This window comes from Podarcis erhardii, assembly GCF_964252035.2.
Source record: "Podarcis erhardii genome assembly, chromosome: Z".
Taxonomy (NCBI): domain Eukaryota; kingdom Metazoa; phylum Chordata; class Lepidosauria; order Squamata; family Lacertidae; genus Podarcis; species Podarcis erhardii.
Window position 1 is genome coordinate 5,169,611 of NC_138504.1, and position 15,413 is coordinate 5,185,023.

The 15,413-nt window shown below is 44.2% G+C and overlaps 1 long non-coding RNA gene across 1 annotated transcript in view; it reads left to right on the plus strand.

Moving 5' to 3' along the window:
• Positions 1 to 514: 514 nt before the first annotated feature.
• LOC309334157 overlaps positions 515 to 15,413 on the plus strand; it is a 28,221-nt gene continuing 13,322 nt past the window's right edge. The window contains exons 1-2 of the long non-coding RNA XR_014152920.1: positions 515 to 711; positions 982 to 1,103. This is a non-coding gene — a long non-coding RNA (uncharacterized lncRNA). The remainder of the gene's footprint in view (positions 712 to 981; positions 1,104 to 15,413) is intronic.

Here is a 15,413-nt window from a genome sequence, read left to right on the forward strand (position 1 = left end):
CCCTCTTCCTTTTCTTCCAGATTGGAAAGTGCGGAAATCAGTCCTCTTTAATCTGACTCACATGGCAGGGTTGTGGTTGTTGGTTTTTCTTTTTTCTTTTAAAGCTAGATGAGACAAGAATTGTAAAGTGTGTTGTACACCTCAGAGTTCTACAGAAGCACAAACATTCTTACCCTACATCAAATGGGAAAGAAAAGAAAATCACAATTAAAGCTGATGATTCAAACAAGAGTGCGGTGGATGCAGACAGAGCTTGAAAATCCTTCACAGGGAGAACTCTGTGGGATTCTGCACCCAGCATAACAAGCAGGTTCTGCTGACATTCCCCATTCATTTATAGTGCTCTGCAGCCAGTTGCCATCGCTGTTGCCATGGCAACACAATAACTCTAGCCTATATCTGAGGAGGTCCCCTCAGCCGGCATCCCAAGGTTTCCCCCAAATCCTTGCAAGGAAGTGGATGGGGCTCCTGAATGCCAATGAACAACCCTCCCATTGGCTGGGTGATGGGAGAGGGGAATAAGAGTGAAATAGTGCAAAGTGACCTGAATATTAATTTGGGGTGGTGGTGGTGGGGGGGAGAAAAAAGAGAAAAGAAATCCCCCAATCTCACGACACAAATGCGTCAAGATTCACAGCTCCCTCTCTCCTGCAGGATCATAAAATCTGGAAGAGCATCCTTTAATTCTGAGATACCTTTGTGTGCAGCTGGGTGAGCCGAAATCACAGTTGTGCCCCCAGGCTTTTTAGCAGAGGGTTGGGGAGGAAGTGGGAGAGTTATTATCGTTATTTAATTGTACCAAAAAGTAACTGTTTATGCAGACCAGTGAGGCAGAGTGGGGGGGGGGTTGTTTGGGGGGCAGAAACCCCCCCCCACCTCATGCACAAAGCCTATGCAAAGATGCTCCATGTGTTAATACATATTTGCCTTTTCATCTTTCCCTTCCTTGTGTGGATTCTGTTTTTCCCCTTGCAGCAGCAGCAGCAGCAGCAGCAGCAGCACCCCCGCTATGGAGAAATTCTAGTGACTCACCAAAGGGAGTTCCCTTCTTCTTGGTTTCTGCCTTACAAATGTAACTCTTCCGCATTGCCTTAGTGGTGCCGGTAAGCTTATTTCTGCCGGGATGGAGAAAGGGGCTGTGGAAATAATAATAATAATAATAATAATAATAATAATAATAATTTTATTTGTACCCCTTAAATGTTGCAACTCCTGTCTGTGATGTGATTGATGTCTGTACTGATGTTACCTTTGGGGAGGGCACTGGAATCTGCCTTATATCACTCAGTATCTTTGTTTATCTATCCCAGTGGTGTCTTTTCCTGACTGGCAGGGATTTTCCAGGGTTTGGGAGCAAAGAAAAGTATTTCCTGCCACACAGTACCTGAATCTTTTAGGTCAGAGATACAGAAGGCTTTTTCCCCCCTTGTTTGCTTTCTTTCAAATATTTTTTGTTAAAGTTTTCAAAATACAATAAAATAGTATCTGAAAGAAATAGAATCAAGAAGGAGAGAAATACCAAAGGAAAGAGAAAAAGAAAATGAGAAGGGGAAGGGGAAAGGAACAGAGAGACAGGAAAAAATTAAAAATTAACACCAATAATAATAGTAATATAACGAGGCACTAAATTATATGTATATAGCCCTCTAGCATAATTATATCTTAATCTTCAATCCACATACAAATAAGTGAGTTTTCCCAGCTCCCACCTGGGGAAGCTTCCCCCTTTCTCAGCCTCACACCATGAGGATAAACCTTCTCTGGCCTTTCTCTCACATAGGTCCCTATCTTCTATCCTCATTTCCCCCAAATCTAAATATTCAAAAATCCCACATCTATGGATGTGGTGAATCAGAGATGTCACGGCCTTTATACCAAACGAGTGTGATGGTTTATACCCATTTGCTTCCAGAAGTGTCACAGCTTGTTGCCTCTTGGTACTGACTAAAGATAGCCTTGGACACATGGGAACATCGCACATGGGAAAGCTTAATGTCCAATCAAAGCCACATGGAAAAAGAGAGGACATGTGCAAGTATATAATGCTCATTACTCGATGGCTTACAGTTGAATGTGTGAACTGGCTACATTAAAGAGCGATGGTGCATTTAAGAACCTAAGAACATAACAAGAGCCTGCTGGATCAAGCCAATGGCTCACCCAGTCCTGTGTCCTATTCTCACAGTGGCCAACCCACTGCGAAACCCACAAGCAAAACCCACAAGAGCACTCTCTGCTTCTGAAGTTTCTACCAACTGGTATTCAGAAGTATTACTTCCTCCAACCATGGAGGTATATTCTAGTCTCAATCACAGCTAGTAGCCATTCATAGGTGTATCCTCCATGAATTGTCCAATCCTATTTAAAAGCCATCCAAGTTGGTGGCCATCAATGCCTCCTGAGCATGTGATTTCCATTTTGAGCTGCTGCCAGGTGACCTGCAAGTCATCTCTGTGTTGATTAATCTGTGGTGGATTAATCTATTGTGTCCCATGGAAGTAGAGGCAGATGGTACAGTCAGTAACAGATCTCTAGCATCTCCAGGGAGGGCTAGGAGGGACTCATCTTTTAAGCCCTGGAGAACAAATGTCTTTCAGCGTTGCCAGGACAAGCAGAGCCCAATCTGTCACAACCATAGAGCACAACCATTTAGAAACTTGAGCACATCCAAGTATAGCTTCAGGGCAGTGAGCTACCTAGAATAAAGCTGCTAGAATAAAGATGGTCAGCAACCCAGATATCAGGACAATGGACCAGAACCGTCTGGGAGAGTAATCATGTGTCTCAATTCAGGTGGCTAGCCATGTTGATCTGTCATAGTCATAATAAATAACAAGATGAAAGATGGAAAAATATTTTTTAATAATTCCAGTGGCACCTTAAAGATCAACTAAATATAAGCTTTCAAGGTATGAGCTTTCGTGTGTGATGCACACTTCAATGTGTTTCAATTGTGTGTTTTTCATTCCAGACCCTGGTTATTCATCCTAGGCCAGTGTTTTTCAGACTTGGGTCTCCAACTCTTGTTGGACTACAACTAGCACCATCCCTGACCACTGGTCCTGCTAGCTAGGGATGATGGGATTTGTAGTCCAACAACAGCTGGGGACCCAAGTTTGAGAAACACTATCCTAGTCTCTCTTTTAAAGGCCCCCAATCCATTCTCAGCTGCACTGGTGAGCACAAACCATGGAGCATGGGATCCCCAGGGAGGAGGGCCCTGGTTCATGTGGGGAGCCTGGCTCAGGAGGTTGCTGTTTCTTGGAACCTTCTTGAGGAGTTATGGGTTCCAGGAGATCCTGGTTATTGTTATCAGAACTTGGGTCTATTGCATCCATCAATGGTACTGTTCACTGTTAATAGAACAATGGAAGCTTCCTTCTTCTAAATTTAGCCTTTGGTACATGTAACAGTATTTTTGACACTGACTGATAGTGGCTCTCTAGGATTTCAGCCAGGAGTCTATCCTATCCCTGGCAGGAGATGCTGGGGATGAAACATGGCACTTTCGCATGCCACACAGGTACTCTACCACAGGCGCCGCTTGATCTGTGCCTGGGTTCTAGTTGCTGATCAAGATCATAAAAATACAAGTGGTATTCCTCTTCAGGATTCTGGTGCTTCAGAGAATGTGCAGAGTGCTCTTCTAGTGTAGAGTCTCTCTCTCTCTCTCTCGTGTGTGTGTGTGTGTGTGTGTGCGTGCTCAAAAGCACAACATAGAAAGCAGAGGCACAGCAGCAAACAGCAAAAAGTAATTTCCCCTCCTGACTTGGACTGTATCAGATGTTAATCCTACAAAGAGTAGGCCCACTGAAAGCAAAGGATAGGACTCATATAGGTTCATTAATTTAAGTAGGTCTACACTGAGTAGCTGGATGCAACCCTTGACATCCTGACATCTATCCAAGAAACTAACTCTGGCCAGCCCTCATTTCCAATTCTAGCTGGCTGTTTCCCAATTCTACATCTACTGTGTGTTCCATTTTCTTCTCAATCACAATCAAACCTAATCATGGAGAATGATCTGCTGCCATAATATGAATTTCTGGGAACCAGAGAAGACCTGACATAAAGTAGAGATGGCCTAGATGCTGATGAATAAATGGAATTAACATCTTGCTCAAGGGTACTTATGGGAAAGCCGGTTTAAACAACAGCAACAACAAAATTACACACCACAACCATATCATGGAATGTTACTTAATAAGGGACTTTCCCCCTCATTAAACCTCCCCCCATCACCACACAAGTTTGTTGAGGAAGTTTCAGAGCTCAGTGGTGGGACATCTGCTCTGCATGCAGAAGGTCCCATGTTCAATCCCTGGCACCTCCAAACAAGCTTGGGAGAGACTTGCTTCCTGAATTCCTGGAGAGCCACTGCCAGTCAAGAGTAGACAATACAGTGGTTACCTCAGTTCTCAAATGGCTTAGTTGCCAAACAAATCAGCTCCTGAACACCGCAAACCTGGAAGTAAGTGTTCCAGTTTGCAAACGTTTTTTGGAAGCCGAATGTCCGATGCAGCTTCCGCTTGAGTTCAGGAAGCTCCTGCAGCCAATCAGAAGCCGCGTCTTGGTTATCAAATGGTTTTGGGAGTTGAACAGACTCCCAGAATGGATTAAGTTTGAGAACCAACGTACCACTGTACTGAGCTAGGTGGACTAAGCATAAGGCAGTTTCCTGTGTTCCTTTGCTTGTTTGTTGGTTTAGTTTACTGAGACAAAAAGTGATGCCAGTCAAATTTTATTGTGAGCATTAAATTAATGCTGAGTCCATATCAGAAGAGGAACTGTTTGAAACCAAGACAGCCAAGTCAGAATTGTAGGTCATGAATATAAAAGAGACGAACACCCAGTTACTCTAATGTTCCCTCTCTCTTAAGCATTTATCTACTGTATATACTGATGTGCTGATGTGGTGATGAACCTGTGTGCCTCCAGACATTTTTGGAGCATAGGCAGTACCAAGAATGATGGGTGTTGGAGTACAACAACATCTGGAGGGCCACAGGTTTCCCAGTTTATAGCATGTTTGTGTGTATTATTGTCTCAATTTTAATACTGTACTACTATGTTGCTGTAACCCACTCTTGGACTTTGCACTGAAGGGCAGGTTTTTAAAATAAAAAAAATCCACAAATAAATGTGCAAATGTCAAAACCTCTTTGAATTTTACTGGTAGGTCTTAAGATTTTAGGGAGACTGACCTTGGTCAACAGCCAAATTTGATGTTTTGTTTCCAGTGCTAAAGGATAACACTTAAAACAGGTCATGGGTCAGTCTCAAAAAATGCACCTTGTGATGACACAATCCTTTGCAAGATTTACTTCTCAAGTGTCAAGAAGGGCTGGCAGTAAATGAATCGGTTTCACCCTCATTTCTCTCATTTACCAGTAATTGTCCCATGCTCAGCTCCAGATGATCTCCCTCATCCAGGTTAGAAGACTCCCGCTGGATCAGGCCACAGGCCTATTTGGTCTAGTACTTGCGGTAGCCAGCCTGATGCATCTTCTGCCAAAAGCAGGACCTGAGTGCAACAGCACCCCCCCCCCCCGCAGTTTCAAACAACTGGCATACATGGACTTGGAAGCAGAGCATTGAAGTTGGTGGGACTCTACTGAACCACCAGTTTCTGCCTAGTCAGTGCAGAATGATGCACTGGTGTGCAATGTTTGGTTAATTATTCAGTTAGGTGTCTTGATTGCAGCACTTTAAATTAAAAGGTGGTCAGAATTAAGCAGACTTCATTTTTTTAGAAGGTAGCTTTCTAGAATTTCAAAAAACTGCAGTTTTGGAAGTGGAGGTATTACCAGCTGTGCTTCATCTTAAAAACAGGATTAGGAACCTCAGCTGCAGGGGTCAAATGTGGCCCTCGAGGTAGCTCTATTTGGCCTTTGTGACTCCTCCCCCCCCCTTCCCTGGCTACACTGCCTCTTCCTGAGCCACACTCCTTACTGACCTGGTTGCATCTCTTCCTTGAGTGCTTCTGGCATGCTGGAAAGTATCATAGAACTGTGATAACAGCTCTTGACTAAGGAATCATGTGTGTGCACAGAAATCTCTGACTTCTGCATGGATGAAATAGAGCCTACTGTACAAAGAAAAGATGTAAATAGATGTGAATCTATTGCTCTGGCCTCACCTACCTTTGCCTCTGTCTCCCCACCCCAATACTGAAACATGTCCACCCTCCTCAAAAAGGTTCCCTAAGCATGACATATTTTTTTAACCTTTGAAACAATACTTCTCTCTTGTATGCAAAAATATGCAGATTTAATTGATCAACACCTTACCCAGTTAATTGACTGCAGGTTTTTTTAGATTGTTAACATTATCATCAGGTGACAGCCTTACGGACAACTGTTCCATTTCATATCCCATACAATGTCACTTGGTTAACATTCGGCTAAGATAAGCCATTCCCTTTCCTCACTTTCCTTCTGCAGACCTATAAATTGTTGGAAAGGGACATGCAAGGTTACTGCTGGGTTAATGCACAGAGTTATTCTCCTCATTATTTGGCATGCGAGTGAAGATAAAAAGCTCAAGTTCAATCAACGGGAAACATTCTTCTATCTTAGAAATTTGAGCATATATCAAAGTCAAACAATATTTGAAATAACGAGCTCTTCAAAGCTGGAACAATTGAGATTTGCATATGTCTTTGCAGTGTGCATGCAAGCAATCAATGGCCTCCGTGTTTCTGGGGAAGAGCGTCGGAAAATCTGAAATCATTTTGGAGCACAGGAGTAAACAGCTGCAGCCAGACAGGGGGATGCAAGCTTCTTCTTTTTATCGCAGACTCTTTAGCCGAATGTTACATCCCATTGTACATGGGGGGATGTACTGAAAAAGAGAGAGATAGCATTCAGTTAATGCTCAAACAACTAAGGTGAATAGGAAGCACAGCTATCCAAATTACCAATGTCCTACACATGTGCCCCTCTCTCTCTTTCTCTCTGCAGCTTCTCCTGAAGCATTTGCTGGTGTAGGCAGGAGAGGTATCATCTGAATGCGGAGAGGGGGAGGATTCTAATAGGCACCATTTGTGAATCCTACAACCTTTCTTTGGGGAGATATTCTTCCCCTGCACCAAATTACCAAATCACCAAAGAGCAAAGGCACTGCTTTTCATGATATATAGATCCATTGGGCCAGTTCCTCTCTCCTTCCACACCTGTTTGCATGCTAAGCAACCAACAGGGCACACATAGAAGCAAAGACTTAGAATTCAATGTGGCCAATAGAGGTGAGCACTAACTTAAATAGCTATGCCAAATACCTTGCTACAGCCTGCATTTCAGACTGGAGTTGCTCCAATGTTTACTCAAGGGGAAGGTAGAGAGAGTGAGAGACCAAGAGAGAAGGGGCACTTTCTGTTTGGAGCTGACTATAGTTTCTTTCTGTGCCATTCCCTCCATACATTGTTAACTTTGTCCTCTTTCCTGTAAGACTGGAATGATAAACCTGTGGCCCTCCTGATATTGCTGGACTGAAGTTCCCATCATCCCTGTCTATTGGTCCTGCTGTCTGGGGCTGGTGGGAGCTCAGAGTCAAGCAACACATGGTGGGGTATTGCTTCCCTTCTCTGCTATTGCTTCTGTACGTCTCTCCACCTTTCTGGTTACTGCTGCTATGTTCTTTCTGAAAATATGTGGGTATGTTGTGGATGGGATGGTGTCATGGCAATGTGTAGCAAATCTGGTCTTGCTACAAGATAATATCGAGTGAGGGCAAACAAAGCCAGTTGTGAGTGAAGAAGCAGTGCCTCTTGAATCAAGCGCCTTGGTCATCCTAGCCAACCAGGGATTACCTGGTGATTGGAGTGATGTGACTGCACTACATATCCAATTGCTTTGGCTAAGGGACATTACTGAAGGTAAACAAAGCGGAGAACGAGAAAGAGCATAATATAATTGCATAAGCAAACGTTTTTGTAGGCATTGTGGGGAAATTGTCAAAAGAATGGGCACTTTTTGACACAGGCAAATATGTTCCTGAATAGCAGAGTGATGTCTGTGCTCTCACATAGCTTGTGCATAACAAAAAGCTGGAAGGGGGGGGGGAATGCCACTGAAAGGGAGATGTGAACAGCTTAACAAACTGCACAGTTCCCCCCTCCCTCTGACCATCAGTGTCCAAAATGCAATTTAAAAATCATTCAGCAAGTACACAGATGATTTCCATCTGATATAAAAGGGAAATGAAAGCCCCAATGCTCTTATCTCCATATGCCCACGGAAGGAAAGGAAAGGAAATGAAATCTCACATTTTCACCCCAGCAGCACAGCTGCAAACTTGTAAACAAAAGTCAATAGAAGGTTTCATTTGATTACCGGCTTTGATCCATCAGTGCTGGATTCTGATTTGCTCTTAACACTGGCCAGATTGCTTTCATCTTATAAAATATACGAGGAAGCAAGATGACCCAAGCAGATTTCCTGAAATAGGATGTTCCCTCCTCCTCTCTCTCTCCCTCCCCACCCCCCACCTCTTGGCAACAATGCTGTTTATGTGAATAATACTATGAAACATAGTATGTCATGAGCTAAAAGGCAAAGTCATTGTGGCTGAATTTCGAATTGAATTTTAAAATCCTTGGCTGACGATATATTAGATGGAAGAGATTAAACCTGCAATGGGATGTTGCCGTCTAGGCTGCTCACTGTGCAGGATTCCAGTCCCTCCACTTGACACCATTCCCTCTTCCCCTGGATTCCAATTTTTTCCCTGCAACAAAAGAAAATTCAGGGCAGATAAAAGAAAGTAACATCTTCATGTAGTGAATAGTTACTGTGAAGCTCACTCCTATAGGAGGCCACCAACCTAGATGGCTTTAAAAGAATATTGATAGGGTGCAGCAAAGGGGAGGAATTAAAACAAAGCAAAACACCATGGAAAATGGGACAGGAAGTCGATCAAATAAAAGAAAAAATATTATGTATTAGAATGTCTATGTGAAATTTGTGGAAATCTAATGATAGATGATAGATAGATAGATAGATAGATAGATAGATAGATAGATAGAGATAGATAGATAGATAGATAGATATAGATAGATAGATATACCGTAGATGCAGTGGTACCTCGGGTTAAGAACTTAATTCGTTCCAGAGGTGTGTTCTTAACCTGAAACAGTTCTTAACCTCAGGCGTGCTTTCACTAATGGGGCCTCCTGCTGCTACTGGTGCGCAATTTCCGTTCTTATCCTGGGGCAAAGTTCTTAACCTGGAGCAACCACTTCCTGGTTAGCAAAGTGTCTGTAACCCAAAGCGTCTGTAACCTGAGGTACCACTGTAGGTAGATGTAGAATGAGTATTGCATAAAGCATGATGGATCTGCTCTGCCTTCACAGTTGGAGGCAACAATGCTTCTGAATACCAGTTGCTAGAAACCGCAGGAGGGACCGCCTCTTTCCATATGAACCTACCCAGACCCTGAGATCATCTTCTGAGGCGCTTCTTCGTGTACCTCCTCCTTGAGAGGTCTGGAGGGTGGCAACACGAGAATGGGCCTTCTCTGCAGTGGCTCCCTGTCTGTGGAATGCTCTCCCCAGGGAAGTTTGCCTAGTGCCTTCGTTATACACCTTTAGGCTCCAGGCAAAAATGTTCCTTTTTAATCAGGCCTTTGGTTGACTTCGTTGACATCCTAGGCCCATTTAAAATGATGCTCTTTGGGGGGGGGGAGTGTTATTGGGTTATTGTTTTTATTTTTATTTTATATATTGTGATCTTTTCTGTGAACTGCCCTGAGACCTCTGGGTATAGGGCGGTATATAAATTTTTTAATAATGATGATGATGATGATGATGCTGATGATGATGCATTTGTGCTAGGGTCCTGCTTGCTCCTTTCCCACTGGCATGTGGGTGGCCATTGTTAGAACAAGTTGGTGGAATAGATGGCCTATTGGCCTGACCAACAGGGCTTTTTAATGTTCTTATGTTAATAATCAGTCAACATCCCATGGCCCCTGGGTCCTCACAGTCCTCACTGCACTGTTCTAGATTCCCTCTCACATAGGTTTTCAACCCCATAACGTTGGGGTTCCATCAAGCCTACTACTGAGACCAATAGGGATGCGGGTGGCGCTGTGGTCTAAACCACTGAGCCTCTTGGGCTTGCTGATCGGAAGGTCAGCGGTTCAAATCCCTATGATGGGTGAGCTCCCATTGCTCTGTCCCAGCTCCTGCCAACCTAGCAGTTCAAAAGCAAACCAGTGCAGGCAGATAAATAAGTACTGCTGCGGCAGGAAGGTAAATGGTGTTTCCGTGCGCTCTGGCTTCCATCACGATGTCCCATTGCACCAGAGGTGGTTTAGTCCTGTTGGCCACATGACCTGGAAAGCTGTCTGTGGACAAACGATGGCTCCCTCACATTGAAAGTGAGATGAGCGCCACAACCCCATAGTCTCCTTTGACTGGGCTTAACCGTCCAGGGGTTCTTTACCTTTTATTTTTACTACTGAGACCTTTTTCTTGTGCATGGCATCATTTTCACGGCAATAAGGATTCATACTGGAACAATGGAAATAGAAGGTCTGATGTCAGCAACATGGCAACAGGTTATGTTCATTGTTAATGTTTGTTACCTAGAAATGTTAGACACATGGATGACTTTGGGTCATATATATATTTTTTAAGGCATTTCATTGCTGATGCTTCTTGGTCAATTTCCCTTTGAACCTTTCCAAATCCTAGGGCTTACCAGTAAATGTCAACTTCTCCACACAATAATGTTTTGACTAGCTGAATGCTGGGGTGAGCTTCCACAGTAAAGGTGAAGAATAATCAAATTAAATGCCCTAGGGGCTTATCAGCAAAGGGCAGTATATAAGTCAGAAGCATAGATGATTGCGTATGTTTTGGTTTATCTTCGTTTCTCTCTCCCCCCCCCCCAGTCAAATTCAGTTTGCAACATGGCTGCAGCAACTTGATTTCTTAAAAAAAAAAGTCCTCATGAACATTCACCAGCATTTTAGTTTGCATTTTCTCTAAAATACCCATTTTTGCACATGATCCTGCCTACCATGCACATTTTGCAAGCAATTTGCCCTAATTTAATGCATCTTTGTGCACATTTTGGATAGGAGAACTGCGTTGCAAAATCTAAAGAAGTGCAAATTTCAAAAGTAAGCTGTGTTTGCTTATTATCTTATGCTTATTATCTTAGGAAGTGCAAATTAAGCTGGTTTGCATTAAGATGCAAACGAAACCAAATTCCTACCCTATGCTTATTCAATGACACTCATGGAGAAAATTATCTAGCTGATTTGTTTGATTGTTTCTAGGGCTGCAAGCTCTGACTGGAATAGTTGAAAGATTAATTGACCAAAGCTTAATCAGTGGGCATGAGAGTTAACCGATGCAGGCAAATTTTAATAACACTGGTTAAAGGTGTGCTATTTATTATTATCTTAGGCAGGCTACTGGAACACTGAATGAAAAATAAAATATTCTCCCTTTCATACCCGGAAAAGGGCCTCTATACTGATATTTGGGTAAATATGTGTACATTTCCAAATTTAATCAATCAGCTAAGAGCAGATAACATTTTAAAAAGATATAAAATCTGTTTGGCAGCCCTAATTATTTCCTATAAATGCTCAGTGTAAGTGGAGGAAGGTCTCTCTTCCTTCCATTAGGGCACTGCAGACAGTTATGCTCTGAGAGTGAATGCAATGGATGGGGTGGAGTTATACTCCTTCTAAGTGTCATGGTCAAACTGACTGTCAATTTTGGGGTTCAGAAGGACAACTCCTCTAGGTCAAATTGGCTAGTTATTCCATGGGTTCTGAGGGGGAGGCTCCTATTTGGCGTTCTTCATTATTATTTATTTAGTTATTGCTTGTTCTCTTCTTCCTCATTTAATCCCCAAAGCAACCCTGTGGAGGTAGGTTAGGCTGAGATGCAGTCCCTGGCCCCGTGAGCTTCATGGTCGAGTGGGGATTTGAACCCTGGGATACAAGTCTTACACTCTAACCACTACAGCACACTGTTTTTTCATCATCTTCATCTTCTTTCATTGGGTGCCTCTTGGTCTTCACATCAAACTGAAGCCAGTTATCAATTGGCAAATGTAAATGAAGTTGAATTCTAATAACAAGAAATTAGCAAAGGTCCCTTGCTGATGAGAAGTCAGTCTATTTTGGGCGGAATGTGTGGGCAAATCAGTTCTGAGGTAGAAGCAGAATCAGTGATGGGGGCAGCTTGAGATATAATTACCATGGAGATAACATTTGTATCTCATTTGAAGCTGGCTGGCCCCAGACATAATATTTTGGCAGGCAGGCAGGCAGGCAGGCAGGCAGGCAGGCAGGCAGGCAAGCAGTCTGTGCATGTGTGTGTGTGTGTGTGTGTGAGAGAGAGAGAGAGAGAGAGAGAGAGAGAGAGAGAGAGAGAGAGAGACAGACCTGTAATGCTCATACTAAGGAGCTAACATTTTATAGGCAGTGGATTCAGCCCCTTCTTCACACAATGCACACTCACTTTGTGGAATTTGCCACCACAATATGTGATAATGGAGCTGTTAGACAAAATGGCTTTAGTAGAGGGTTAGACAAATGCATGGCAGATAAGACTATCAATCGTTGCTGGTCATAATGGCTTTGCACTTCCTACACTGTCAGAGTTAGTGTGTCCCTGAATACCAGTTGCTGGAAATCACAGGTGGGGTGTGTGCTGTTGTGTTCAGGTCCTGCTTTGAGGCCTCCCTGGTTACCACTGCAAGGACAGAATGCTGGGTTAGGTGGGTCTTGGGTCCGATCCACTAGGCTGTCTCTTCTTAGGTTCTTATGTTATTTAGGATTAATCTAGGGATGGGGAACCTGTGGCCATTCAGCAGTTCTCCACCTCCCATATTCCCTGACCATTGACCACTGCTGGGAACTGGAGTCCAGTGGCATCTTGAAGACCACAGCTTGCCCACCCCGAATTAGGCAGATTAATGAGTTCTGCCAATGGCAACAAACCATAAACCTCCATTCTCAGAAGCACTATGCTACTGAAAACCAGTTGCTGTCTGGTTTCCCTTAACAGGGCTAGTGCAAGGCTGGGATTCTCCATCAGCTGGTGAGGTAGGGCAGCTGTCCAGAGGGGCAAGGCGCTAGTTTTTGTGCACACATGCTGATACCAGCAGTGAGCTATCCAGTTGCACAACTTGTGCTGAAGAGGAATTCCAAAAGATAAGAAGGGCCCTGGTGGATCATGCCAGGGGCTCATCTTGCTCAGCACCCTGTTGTCACAGTGGCCAGCCAGACGCTTCTGAGATGCCTGCAAGCAGACCATGAGCGCAATAGCCTTCTCCCTTCCTGCAGTTGGTATTCGGGAGCACACTACCTCTGACAGTGGAGGGTAAACAGAGTCATTGATTGATTTCTTTGTTGCATTTCTATCTCACCTTTTTCTCCAAGGAGCTCAAAATGGCATTCGTGGATCTCTCCCTCCTCATTTTATCCCCCACAGCAACTCCTTGAGGCTGTCCCACTGTGAGCTTCATGGCTGAGTGGAGATTTGAAGCCTGGTCTCCCAGGTCCTAGTCTGACACTCTAACCATTACATCACATTACCTCTCAATATGCACTCTGATGCCATTTTGTTTTCATTTCGTCTGTCCTGAATCCTTCAACATTCAGCTTTATTGAAGGACCCCAGGCTCCACCCTTATGAGAGAGGGAGGAAAACTTATTCCTATATATAGTACACAAAAATTCATATACTATTTTTCATACCCCAACCCTATTACTAGATTATTTTGTAAGCTTAAAAGCCCCTGAGGTGGTAATCTTTCCCCACAGGGGAGTTGCTCTCTGACCCCTTCATGTTCCACTAGTAATAGTCAGGCAGCAAACAAAATGTTTTATAGCTACCCGTGTTTCCCCAGCAGTTTGTGGAACATCTGTGAGGCCCCTCTCTGGAGGCCATTTGACGTTATGATGTCTCCTCCTGAGCAGGCCTTTCTGTTGCCAGCCACACAATTCTGCTCTGGGCTTCAGTTCAGGTGTGTTGTTGACTCTGCCACCTCCACTGCCGGAGGCGATATGCCTCTAAACATCAGTTGCTGGGAATCACAAGTCAGGAGAGTTGTTGTTGCTCTCGGGTCCTGTTTGCATGCTTCCCATGGGCATTGGGTTGGCCATTGCGAGAGCACGATACTGGACAAGATGGCCCACAGACTTGATGCAGCAGGCTCTTCTTAGGTTCTTCTGTCCTGGGGGCAACAGTAATAAAAAAAAAATTAATTATTTATACCCTGCCCATCTGGTTGGGTTTCCCCAGCCACTCTGGGTGTCTAACGGCATATCTAAAAACATAATAAAACAACAAGCGTTAAAAACCTCCCAATTCAGGGCTACTTTCACATGTCTTCTAAAAGTTGTATAATTCTTTATCTCCTTGACATCTGAAGGGAGGGCATTCCACAGGGAGGGCGCCACTACCGAGAAGGCCCTCGAGTGATTTTGGCAAGCCTTTAACTGATATTTTTGTGGTTGGTCTGGATTCATTGCATCTCCTGATTCTGCCGGCTCCCTGGCTGAGTCCTAGCACTGGTGTCCCACCAAGGTTTGTTTATTCCTCCCGGCCCCTGTAGTTATTGAGGTTTGTGGTCAGGCCTTCCTCCACCATCCGGACTATGCGGTCCAAACTAGGATGCCAGGACTTTTGGTTCAGACTCTGTCTGATGGGAAATGGCATCATCTGCGCAGCAGAACATGGCTTCTGGTTTCAAGGACTACTCGTGGGCTTCTGAGAGATGTAGTCTGATCTAGCAGCACCAACCTTACATTTTAATTAGCCACGGTAGTAATAGAAACCTCCATGTTACAGGTGCAGTATATTGCAGAATATCAGACACAGGAGACAAAGGAGGAGGGCTGTTGCTTTCAAGCCCTGTTTGTTGGCTCTTGACTGGTCACCATGATTGTTGGACATCTGATAGGTCAATGTGAGAAATAGGGCACAGGGCTAGATGGACCCTTGATTTAATCCAGCAGGGCCTCTCCTCCTCCCAGAGGGGAGGGGTTGTGAGCGGGAACAGCTTCCCACAGGGGTAGGAAGGCGTACTCAGCTCCCTGCTCCTGATATCTTCTGCTGCCGCGGCCAAACGTTTCAGCTGGCCAACAGGGCCGGCTGGTGGGCGGTACTAGCCGCATTTAAACAGCTGTGGCAGTGCTCAGCTCCCAGTCTGTTCCTGCTTTCTTCGGATCTCCCTCCCTCCCTCTTAGGTCAGCTTCTTTTGCATATTGACCTTGCTATGGACTTCGGATGGTTGCCTTGGTTGCCCAAGGGGCCTAGTAGGACTTTTTTTATCCATTTGGCAAATTGGCACCAGCCTCTCGGTTTTTTCGCCTACCTCATAGCAATTTGTCACAACTTTCTGGTATTGGAAGTTAGGCATTGGAATATGTGTGCTGTGTTG